This window comes from Maylandia zebra, linkage group LG17, assembly GCF_041146795.1.
Source record: "Maylandia zebra isolate NMK-2024a linkage group LG17, Mzebra_GT3a, whole genome shotgun sequence".
NCBI classification, from domain to species: domain Eukaryota; kingdom Metazoa; phylum Chordata; class Actinopteri; order Cichliformes; family Cichlidae; genus Maylandia; species Maylandia zebra.
This window is the reverse complement of record NC_135183.1, coordinates 1,838,063-1,850,376: the sequence shown is the minus strand read 5'-3', so window position 1 is coordinate 1,850,376 and position 12,314 is coordinate 1,838,063. Positions and strand designations below refer to the sequence as shown.

General features: G+C 40.9%; 1 non-coding gene across 1 annotated transcript; it reads right to left on the bottom strand.

Annotated features, from left to right (window-relative positions):
- Nucleotides 1-1,884: 1,884 nt before the first annotated feature.
- Nucleotides 1,885-1,973, bottom strand: trnat-agu (transfer RNA threonine (anticodon AGU)). Its single transcript is given in 2 exon segments — nucleotides 1,885-1,920; nucleotides 1,936-1,973. It is a non-coding gene; the product is annotated as a tRNA-Thr (tRNA).
- Between the last annotated feature and the right edge of the window lie 10,341 nt (nucleotides 1,974-12,314).

The window sequence follows — 12,314 nt, the reverse complement described above, 5'->3', positions numbered from 1 at the left end:
CCTGAGTTGTTGTTGTTCATATCGGCAACAGGGTTGAATTCATAATTGCCGTTGCCTGGTAGCATCGACCAGCCAAACAACTGGGGTGAGGTGGGGAAGATCCATTGAGGTCCAACCGCAAAATTGCCCACAGCCTGATAATTTGCACCACTTCTGATTAAATTGATCTCCAGGTGCTGGGTGTACTGCTGCTTGAGTGGGGGCTGTCCCTCTCCCTGAAACTGAATCACAGACAGCACAGTCAGTAAAAGTACAATACAAAGTTCTTGTTTCAAATTCAACACATTTCAAATGAAATTAATGAATGAATTACCCAGATGTCTGAATCAAAGTTTAATAATAGGAGATACTTACATGAAATGGGACACCCTGATTGAGATGCTGAGGATGTGACCTCCTCCTAAACTTTCTCCTTCTGTTTTGAAACCAGGTTTTTACCCAAAGATGGAAGAAAATAGAAAACATCTAATCAGTTCACTGGAGACAAGATTGAACACAAATTCAATTTCTTATGTTCAGTAAGCTGAAAAACACTCACCCGTTTGTAGGTCAGTCCTGTCATCTCTTCCAAATATTTAATCTCTCTTGGCTCATGGTAATGCTTCAAATGAAACGGGTGGACAAGAATATTTAACTGTCTCTCTGTGAACACCACCTTTAGGTTTCTCTGGAGCAGTGCTGGGATCGTGCAGAGTGGCAGTGATGGGACAGCAAAAACCTGTTTCTGCTCTGACACAGAGCTGGAAACAGCCTCAGAAGTATCACTGGTTTTGTTGCTCAGCTCCTTTTAAAGAGCACTCTCCACCCGTGAGGCGAGTTCTTCCAAGGGAAGACTCCCTTCAAGGGAGACAGGGACATTTCTCCCATTGAAACTAGACCAACAAGCCAAACAGTTAATTGTGTCATTTTCCCAAAGTCACACATCAGAGTAAAAAAATGAAGAAGAGTGTATGAAAGATTGTTTTGAAAGCTCAGAAAGTCATCGGTTTCTGTGTTTGATTCTAGTTTTTATTCTAGGATTAATTCCACAGAGATTGTGCACAGTGTGATGTAAAAAAGTAGAAGCTAAAAGTAAAAATAGTATTTTATATTAAATTCTAGATTTAACAGGAATCCAGTGGAGAAAAGTCAATATAGGAGAAAAATGCTGTCTTTCTGTTTCCTGCCAGTTTTGCTCTGAAGCTAAACGCTTTCCGTGGAGTTTTTAGGACATCCTGATAGTAACAAATTACAGAAATCAACAGGGAGGCGGCAAAGTCTTAAACAACAAATGGGCTCATCTGGGATTTGAACATAAGAAACTCAAACTGAGGATCATCCCCAAAAACCAAGTCACAGGAAACAGCTCCTTTTTAAAATCTCACATTTCAGTGCAACAGTTTCCAACAATGGCAGCCGCTACTAAGTTTTCATATTACTCTAATTGATCTTTCTGCGTCACAAAATAAACTTTTAACATATTTTCAGAAAGTAGCCGTATGAACTTCAAATATCTATTTGGTTTATCAAGACATCGCATATTTGCAAAAGTGCTGTGACGTTTTCGGAGACGTCTGTTACCCAGTGCTTATCGTGATGTGCTCGCGCCGAACGTGGGTCTATACTTTCTGTTCTTTTGTTCATATTTAACAAAACAAAAATGCAGACATAAGTGTGCACATTAGTTTTGACTGGTAATGAAAATAGTTTTCTTTACAAATAACTCTCTCGCTGAACTAACAGCCAGTCCCTCGCTGCTCATATTGCCTTCATATTAAATCATTTTGTGCTTTTTAAAGATCTTATTTTAACATTGCACTTAAAGGAATCCAGGCACTCATCTTTCCGATCTCCGTAGACTAACAGGCTGTGGATGACTGAGAACAGACAAAGCTTATATCTTTTAGGCACTGCTGGGAGTTGAACCCAGGATCTCCTGTTTTCTAGTTTAACACTTACTAGACAGGCACTTTAACCAACTAAGCCACAGCGCCACATACACGCCACACAGATGAGTGACTGATGAACACTGAGAAAACCTCCACACATCAAACCAATTTGAGCTTACACAGAAACACATGAAAGGTAATCTTGTTTTTTTTATATTAATCACCAGAGGTTGTCGCATCAAAAGAGACGATGTCTGTCAAAGTCAGGGGTTAAAAGTGCGACGGTGTTTTTGTTTTGCTAACTCTCCACGACACTCTAAACTCCAGGCTCATCTACAGTCAGCCTCCTCCATTGCCCCTTGATGCCCACTCACACTAGTCAGCTTCTGGGTGGGAATCCTGCAGAGTTACTCTAGTTTTGCATTTTCATTTTCTTCATTTGTTTTTAATTTAGTTTAGTTTCACTTACGTTCTATTGTGAGTTTATGTATTTCAGTTTAGTTTAGAGAGCAAGAGAGTAATAATAACTAACTGAGGAAATAAAAGTAAAACCCTTCAAAGTGCTGCAGAGAAAGAAAAGATTTCACTCTTGTCAGTCTCCTTAAATGATAAAAACTGGACTTCACCACAGGCTCTAACTTGGCTGTCCAGTTTAAAATCACTGTCCAACTGAAAACCAAGGTCAGTAAGAACATCCAGGAGTCCCAAATCAGCAAGGACCACTAGTTCAAAACACCAACACCTCTGTTTTCTTATCATTAGAATTTAAGAAGTTTAAAGCCAACCAAGCTTTAATGTCATCTAGAGATGCCAAGCGAGGTTTTATGGAGATGCCATCCTTCTGCTTTAACAGTCATCAGTGGAACAATGAAAAGAGATCCCATGCCTTTTAAGGATGAAACCCTAAGGCAATATATACAGTAAAAAGAGCAGTGGCCGTAAAATTGACCCCTGTGGGACGCCACATGACAGAGAAGCAGACGATGATTTGGAACCGAGAAGCTGACAGAGAAAGTTCTATTTACCAAATAAGACTAAACCAATTAAGTGCAGTGCCACCAATACCCACTAGATCATCTACCGTAATCGAGATATTAGAATTTTGTCTTCTACTGTGTCAAAGGCAGCAGTCAGGTCAAGCAAGACCAGAACAACGTGGTTACCAGAATAAAAACCTTTAAGAATGCAGATTCTGTGCTATAAAGGGTTTTAAATCCTGATTGAAAAACCTCAAGGATGCCATTACATCTATAAAATATTTCAGTTGACACAAAACAATTTTCTCTAACACTTGGAAAGAAAATGCAGCTTGGAAATCGGTCTATAATTAGCTAAAACTGTGATCAAGGCCAGGTTTCTTAAGCAGTGGCTGCACTACTGCATGTTTGAAAATTGCAGGAACCGCACCAGAAGACAGACTGCTGTTAATAATGTCAAGGACAGACTGCCCTATACTAGGAAAACCTTCTTTTAAAAATTGTGGAGGGAAAGGATCCTGGGGGAACCTGCGGGGTTAATATGACACCCCGCATCCTCTGAAATGGAGAGAATCACAAGCTCAGACTGAGTAAAATCAGCAGTGCAAGGGACAGGGAGAGAGGGGTCGGGAGCTGTGATAAGAGGCCTGGCGGTGCCGACCTTTTCAATAAAAGGTGATCATCATGTCTGGCGATTACACCTGAGCAGAGACTTTGTTTGGTGAATGACACAGGTCAGAAATAATAGAAACAGAAACAAACTTGGGCGTGACAGATGAGCAACCACACACACCAGCGCCATCTTGTTACCAGTCAGGTGTGAGGAACAGTTGGACCAAAGGTTCATTCAAGACTTTTTATGTGAAGGGAAGGAGTTTAAACTGGATTTATCAGAAAATCAGTTCTGTTAGATCTGTTTCAGGATGGCTGAGTGGTCTAAGGTGCTGTGCTCAGGTCGCAGTCTCCCCTAGAGGTGTAGGTTTGAATCCCACTTCGAGCAGTTTCTGCTTGGTATGAGGACTCTGATGGGTTTAGATTTTATTATTTGTATTGGGAAATATTTAACCATATATGCTTAGAGGTATATAATTGAGTGTGTAGTGATAGGATGTGTGATCTTTAGCAGTCTGCAAAGGCTTTGTGTGCATTCCAGAGTGCTCTGGCATTCACACCCACACCCTGGGAGCATGGGAGAGGTCGTACCTTGTTTTATTGTTTTATGGTAGGATAAACGTAGCTATGTCAGTTTTAGGCTAAGTGCCTTTTGTTTAGATGAACTGCTGGACTTCCAGGCCAGCAGGTTTAGGGAAGTCTTTATGGGGTCACACTCTGACCATTAGAGAAGAGCCTGAGTTATGACCTTGGCTCGCTGTTTTTTCTGCTTCTAACAAAGGTGGGAGTGAAGCTCCCGTGCAATGTGCTCTGTTGTCTCTACTATCAGGAAAAATAAATAAATAAAAAAGGCCCTGACTCTCTGAACACAATATTCTCTTTATAACTCGGCAGTATGAAATGTCATGAAACAGTGTAACTCACTCACAGTAAGTCAGCAGTATAGGATAATACAAACCTATCCAATAAATCTCATGATTTTCACACTCTTTTAACTCAGAAGAATGATGCAAACTAAAACTACATACTGATTACACAAGAAGTATGATGTGGCCTACAGCAGTATCATGATTCACTCATTTTGATTACAGGTATAATGTAATATATAACAGCACAATAATCTCACAACTGCTACAAGCACATTTGCCTTTCTTAACATATGCAAGAGAAAGGCAGCTGTTAAGAAAATGCCCTTTTGGGTGAGAGAGGCCCACAGGCCCTGCATGCAAGCGTACTAACACACATACATGCACTGAAGAACAGCTTACACTATAGCACACACTATACATGCACCTATATCTCTCATTGGTGTTAGGGCAGGGATAGCTCAGTAGGTAGAGTGGTGGCCCCATGATCGGAAGGTCGGGGGTTCGGTACCCCTGAGCAAGGTACCGTCCCTACACACTGCTCCCCGGGCGCCCAGTGGCTGCCCACTGCTTCACTGAGTGAATGGGTTAAATGCAGAGAGGGATTTTCCCCACGGGGACCAATAAAGTACACTTTCTTTCTTTCTTTCTTCTAAAGCAGGGAAAAACTTAACAGAGTTTTGTTATCAAATGCTGAATCTCCAGCTTGCAGGACAACAGGTGAAACGTTTGTGAAAACAGAGAAGGATAAAATAAAGACACAGAGAGTCTGGTATGACCAAGCAATAATCAGACAATAGATTTAGTTGGTAATACAATACATTGTGACATGTTTTCTGTTTGATTGATGCAACACAAGTCATTTACTGTATGAAGGAAATTCTCTTTTGTGATAATATTTTGAACGTGCATTTCTGTTGACCTGTCAACTTAGCGCATTATGAGCTGATTAGCATGAGCAAATTAGTTGATACTAGATTTGGAAAAATGACTGGATTATAAAATAAGTGAATAAGATGTAACAGAGGGTTGAAATTAGTTTCTTATTTCTAGTGTGTGGAGAAAGGTTTTATCATGGCACACATCTGTTTACATGGGAGGAAACTCCTCATGTGCAAGCACTAGGTGCGGCAGTGGATAGGAAAAACTCCCTTTAAAGGAAGAAACCTATGACAGAACCAGGCTCTAGAGGGGGCAGTCAACTGTCAGGACTGGTTGGGGGGTGAGGGTGAAAAGAGAGAGAGGGGGGGGAGGGAGATGGGGCAGGTATTAGGAGTTAAAGGGAGACAGGGGAGGGAGAGGTGTCAGGAGAGAAAGGGAGAGGAGAGGTGAAAATTAAGATGGAACAGAGGTGGAGGAAGACGAGGTGACATTAGCAGTAGAAAAAGTGGAAAAAGTAGAAAAAGCAGGAGTGTCCTTCCTCCAGAAGAAGTGTAAGCGTTTTTTCCTCTTTCCCATGAGCTTTTCCACGAGCACTTTTTTCTCTAGGATGAGGGTTCTCAACTGATCGATTGTTTCTGAGTTCTCCTTCTCAAGTTTCTTGCATGTTTTCTCCACTTCTTCTAATTTGGCTTGTTTGTCTTCGAGCCTTTCTTTCATTTCTTTAGATGTTGCCTCCTGCATTAGCTTTGCCTCGTGCAGCTCTGTATAACTCTGTTGTAATTTGTCATGCGTGTCTTCTAACTGCTGACTTCTGCTCTCGATTTCCTGAAGTGTACACTGCAGGTCTTCGTTTATTTTCTCTAGTTGTTGCTTTAGCACCTGCATCTCAGTGTTTTTGCACTTCAAGTTGACTGAAAGTTCCTCAAGTTCTGTGTTTTTTCTCAGCATGTCATTGAGCTCACTCTGCATCTCTGAGCATTGGTTTTGCAGTTTTTCCTTTTCCCTTTCCAGTTGAGTTGTTTTGTAGTTCAATTTGTTATAAAGTTCTTGCAGGTTTTGGTTTTTCCTCTCAAAGTCCTGGAGAATTTGTTTGTCTTCTTTCTGCTTTATTTCCTGTTGTTCTTGGTCTTGAAGCAGCTCTTGATATTTGTGCAGTGTTTCATCAAGCTTTACCTGCAGCGCTCCGTATTTTTCCTGCACACCTTGGAGTTGGCACTGCATGTCTCTCTGGTTAATGTCCAGTTTTTCCTTCTCTTCAAGGATTTCTTTATTTTGTTGCAGAGCTTCATCAAGCTTTACCTGCAAGCCTTCGTTGTGTTTCTCGATGTTCTGAAGCTTGCAATCCAGATCTTTCTGTTTCATGTCTTGCCGTTCTTTCTCTTGAAGGAAGTCTTTATTTCTTTGCAGTGCTTTATCAAGCTTTATTTTCAGCGCTGTGTATTTTTCCTCCACGTCTTCAAGCTTGGAGTCCATTTGTTTCTGTTTAATTTCTTGTTGCTTTTGTTCTTGAAGCAACTCCTTACTTTTGTTCAGTGTTTTATCAAGCTTTACCTGAAGCGCTTTGCATTTTTCCTCCATGCCTTGTTGCGCTGCTTTATGTCCTGTTGATGTTTTTCTTGGAGGAGTTCTTTATTTTTTTGCAGAGCTTCATTAAGCTTGATTTGCAAGCCTTTGTTGTGTTTCTCCATGTCCTGAAGCTTGAAATCCATTTCGTTCTTTTTTATCTCCTGTAGCCTTTTTTCTTGAAGAAACTCTTCCTTTGTGTGCGGTCTTTCATCGAGCTTTACCTGCAGCGCTCTGTATTTCTCCTCCATGTCTTGGAGTTGGCACTGCGTGTCTCTCTGGTTTATTTTCAGGTGTTCTTTCTCTTCAAGGATTTCTTCATTTTGTTGCAGAGCTTCATCAAGCTTTACTTGCAGCTCCTGATTCTTTTTGTCCTTCAGCACTGGTTTTTCGAGTGCTTTATCAAGCTTTGCTTGGAGCTCAAAGTTTCTTCCCTGCATGTCTAGGAGTTCCATTTCTTTCACCTTCAGAATACCTTCCTTTTCTAGAAGCTGGCTGAATGATTTGTTTTGATCAGGAAGTTGAATTTTGTCTTCCTGGGCCCTGTTTCAGGAAGCCGGTTTAGTGCAAACTCTGAGTAAGTATACCCTGAGTTAACGAAAACTCTGGGTTTTCGGTTTCACAAAGCGAGTTTAGATTCATTCTGAGTGAGTTACTATGACGACACACTCCGTGAAGCTAACCTGCCCCCTAGCAGGTTTACTTCAACTAACCCTGACGTTCTCCGCCTCTTTGTCGGAAACCTGACTGCAGGAAGTGTCAGACATGGCGTGCTCCTTCCTTGAAGAGCCAGTAGATGTTGAAGCCCAAATTCTCCGCAGAGCTCTCCGCCGGGAGAGAGTGATCAGAGCGCGTTTGGACATTTTATCATTTCCTGATGATTTTCTGTGCGAACGTTACCGTTTCTCAGCACAATCTATAATTTATTTGGATAACATCCTCAGGCCATATATTACGCATGTGACACATCGCGGACATCCTCTCAGTTCTGTACATATTATTTGTATTGCACTTCGGTTTTTTGCAAACGGGAGCTTTCTGTATAATATTGGTGACGCTGAGCACGTTTCCAAGGCTACCGTCTGTCGGGCAGTCAGGAATGTTACAGTTGCACTGAAACGTCTCCTGTACTCGTTTGTGGTGTTCCCCGGTCATAGACCCACAAGATTTATCAAAGAGGGATGCCACAAAATTGCAGGTATCAGGATGACCAAAACTTAATTCATGATGTGGTGATACTTGAACTACTACTTAAATATTACATTTATTCTCACGGTTCCCAGGCGTGATTGGGGCTCGCACACAAGAATTTCACTCGCATGTGCTGTGCCAGTGTGCCTGCACATGTGATGTGACAATAAAAAGTGATTTGATTTGATTTGATTTGAAGATGGCACTCACATTCCAATCATTGCTCCTTCAGTAAATGAAGGAGACTATGTGAACAGGAAGTCTTTCCACAGCATTAATGTGCAGGTACATAGTTCCCTGTAGCATTTCAAACTAACAAATTATTTCATTATAGTAATGGATGCTAATTTGTGTTCTCTGCACTGTGAAGATCATATGTGATGCTGCCAACATTATCACAAATGTGGAAGCCAACTGCTCAGCCTCTGTGAGTGGTGGTGGTGGAGGACCCCCACCTGTTTTTCGGGCCTCCGCTTTTTTTCTGTTGGCTATAACGGGTCACATTTGAGCATACAGAGTAAGCAAATATGTACTTGTAATGTGCTCAGATAATTTCAATAAGTGCTTACAGACAGAAAATTAATGTAGCCTCTAACTGCAATTGATTTACATCGGACAAACAGACCAAGCACTATGGCTCATAATACAATTACACCTTACCTGTTTGGACTATATTTTTATATTTCATTTTTACTTGCTGCCAGGAACGTTTGGGGCCTGTTGGGTTGCACCTGCGCTCACATCACATCACAAAATAAAATGTATAAAATAACAAATAAAATAACATATGATAAAATAACGTGTTAAATGGGTGGAAATCCCTCGATCAATGTTTAAATTAACACTCATGCATTGACTGTGTCGGCTATGTTTTGCCATGCATGCTCCCTTTCTTTTGCAGCTGAGGCTGTGTTACTTTTTTTCCGCAAGATTTGCATGTTATCGGCATATGCTGCCATCAGAATTTCGGCCTCAAGCGCTGTAAAATACATTGACCGCGCCTTCTTTCCCTCCGTCTCCATGGTGACTCACTTAATCTGTGCTCCACTAATCAGGGCTTTATGTATCCTCGTGCGCGCGCTTAATTTGGGGTTAAAGCAACTCCGCGTTGACTGAACTAATTGTTATCAGCCTTTCTGAAACCGAATATTCCGAGTTGGACAGTTCGGGGTTACTCAACCCTGAGTATCGTTTTTCACTCTGAGTTTTCTAAACCGGCTTCCTGAAATAGGGCCCAGGGGCCCGTTCTTCGTACGTCGCTTACTACATCCAGGATCAAATGACACATCCAAGATCAAATCATCGCGCTAACCGTGAGCTCGCTAATCCGGTTCTCCGAACACACCTTCCGTTGACGATTAGTACAGCTGGACGCAGTAATGTGAGATCACTGGGTGTCGTAAAAGGGGCTACGCATCGATAGTAGAAACATTGATCGGCAACCCTCTGATTGGTCGGCGAAAATGTCGAAGGAGTGCGCTCGGCTCGGTATTTTTCGGCAGCAGAGCAAGAACTCCTGAGTGAGGGATTTCAGGAGTTTCAGAGTTTAATCAGAACGCAAGAGAACACTGCAAAGGCTGCAAAAGCAAGGAGAGAGGGCTGGCAGAAAGTTGCTGACAAATTAAACTCGTAAGTAATTTAATAATAATAATAATAATATATTGGATTTATATAGCGCTTTTCAAGGCACCCAAAGCGCTTTACAATGCCACTATTCATTCACTCTCACATTCACACACTGGTGGAGGCAGCTACGGTTGTAGCCACAGCTGCCCTGGGGCAGACTGACAGAAGCCAGGCTGCCATATCGCGCCATCGGCCCCTCTGGCCAACACCAGTAGGTGGTAGGGTAGATTTATCATATCACACTATATTATCCAATATTATATTACATTATATTATATTGTTATATTATATCCCCTTTCACATTAGAGCCACAACAGGACCCACTAGAACATGGGAACAAGTAAAAGTGAAATATAAGAATATTCTACAGAATGGTAATATTTATCACTTATATTGCTTTTCGTCTCTTGGAAAGAGACCCTGAAATAATCTGTTTGTTTGTTTATAACAGCAACCAAGAAAAGGGCAGAGCAATAAAAGACAGGTGGTGGTCCTGCACCCCCTCGTCAACAAGTTGGTTAAGTAAATAATATCCTCACGGGAAAATCGATATCTCTCTATGAGCACACTGTCGCGCTGAGCTAAAGGATCCTGTCTGTCCCGCAATATGTGCTGAATTCTGAGGACTCTCCTTATCAATCTTGCACCTTCCGCAATGGGTTGGTCGCGTATACGGACAGGATATGACTGCGACAGACTTCCCAAATCCACCTTCACTTTTATAGCCGTGGTCTCTCATCTTGATTACACGAAGTAATTTACAATTACTACTCTGAAATATGAATTACATCTGTAATAATCACATACATGTAATAGAATGTTAATAGTACATTTCCCTTTTTTAGGGAATGACCTGTATGTATCTGTGTGACATCAATAAAAGGATCAAGTGCTGCATTATCTTTAGTTACATTGATGTTATTTATTTATCGCTGTTGCTTTCGTATAAATGAAGCGGAAATACCTGAGTGGCTGCGATCTAATCCTGTTTACATAAAGTAAGCCTGCTCCCGAGCAGGTTTACGCTTACGGCTCTGTTGCTATGACAGCAAGTCCCGGATGAGCTTCGGGGAACCGACTGATCCAGGATCACGCGAAATCGTCAACAATCTAATCCGGCTAACCTACTTAGCGAGGTACGAAGAACGGGCCCCTGGTCACAAAGAGGAGAGCTGGGCTTTACTTTTTCTCTTTTTGTGGGTTTTCTCTGAGACATGTTTGAATCTGTAAACTGTCACTCTGAAAAGGATCCAAATGTTTTAAAAGATTTCTCTGGCAAACGTTTGAATGCTGCTAACATAAATGCTGCAAATAACGGACTAAAAGTCATTGCGTCTCACCCCTATTTAAGGGTTTTTTAAGATCAAAGGATCAAAGCACAAAGTGGTCGTGAGATTGTAAACGTGTCATAGTTGCCAGCAGATGGCAGCAGTTTAGTTTAATCATTCTTTTTAAATCATAATCAGGTTACCACAAATTGTTTTTGAATTTAGTAGTGTCAGTGTCAGTCGGTCAATAATTCGTAATGCACAGTCAGAAACATCAAGTTATTCTTAGTACTGCATACTTGCAATGAATAAGTTGTCCTAACAGTCGTCTTCAGTAAACGTTACTCAATTTTTTGGAGGTAATGAGTTTGCATAGTTTTTTTTAGAAATGGCAAAAATGTGGAGCTGAAAAAGTTACTCATGTGATGTGATGTGATTATAATGGTCCAGCTGGTGTGCAGCCATCATATTAGAGTTCACTTTCTTCAACTGATTTAATCAACTTTTTCTGTGATGGTGTCACATTTACAGTGGTTGCAACAATTGCACCTAAAAGGACCCTGAAAAACTGGTGCACAGCCTACAGAGTCTAATAAGTGTCACCACTGTAACCACTGCAGAAATGCAATACACTTACTTTCTAACAGGAATCTGCAATCAGACGTTCCTTAAACTAAATCCTAACTCTGTCACCGGGAAGATTAAAAGAACAAAAACATGTTTGTAATGTTTATTCACCTGAACCTCTAAAACAATCAGAAAAGCATCAAGACTTTGACCTTTCCATACGATGGAGTGACCTATGTAAAAAATTTAATAACAACAATAATAGTAATAACAATAACATTTTAAATAATAATATAATATAACTAGTACTACTACTAATAATAATGACAATAACAACAAACTTATAATAATAATAAGGTCAAAAATACCAGTAATAATAATAATAATAAAAATATAACCATATCAACATAAACAACAACATTACTTCTACTAATAATAAAGATAAACAAATATATTTATAACAATAATAATGATAATAGTAATAATAAAACTGTTATTTATTTATTTCTGCAGTGTTAAACTCACCTTACAAAAAAGCCATCTGTGCCACCAGGAAGCTTTCTTTGCTTTGTTCCTCTGAGTCTCAGCTGGAGGTGAGACTGGTGCAGCAGAGGTGGCTGGAGTCCCGAGGACCACATGTTGATCCATGAGATCCTTTCGTGGACTCGCACTGGAAACACAACGATAACAGAGAAGATCAGTCTGCTGTAATGCACTCAAACTGCACTCAGTGCCTTAAGAAAGTCATCTGAACCTCTGGCGCCGGTGCCCACCTCTCAATTTTAAATCCATGTAGACATTGAGGGTTCTCGAGAGGGGCCGCGCTAACACATGCTGCTCTCTAGCAGCAGCACCATGCTCTCCCGTGTTTTAAATGCACCTTAGAACAACACG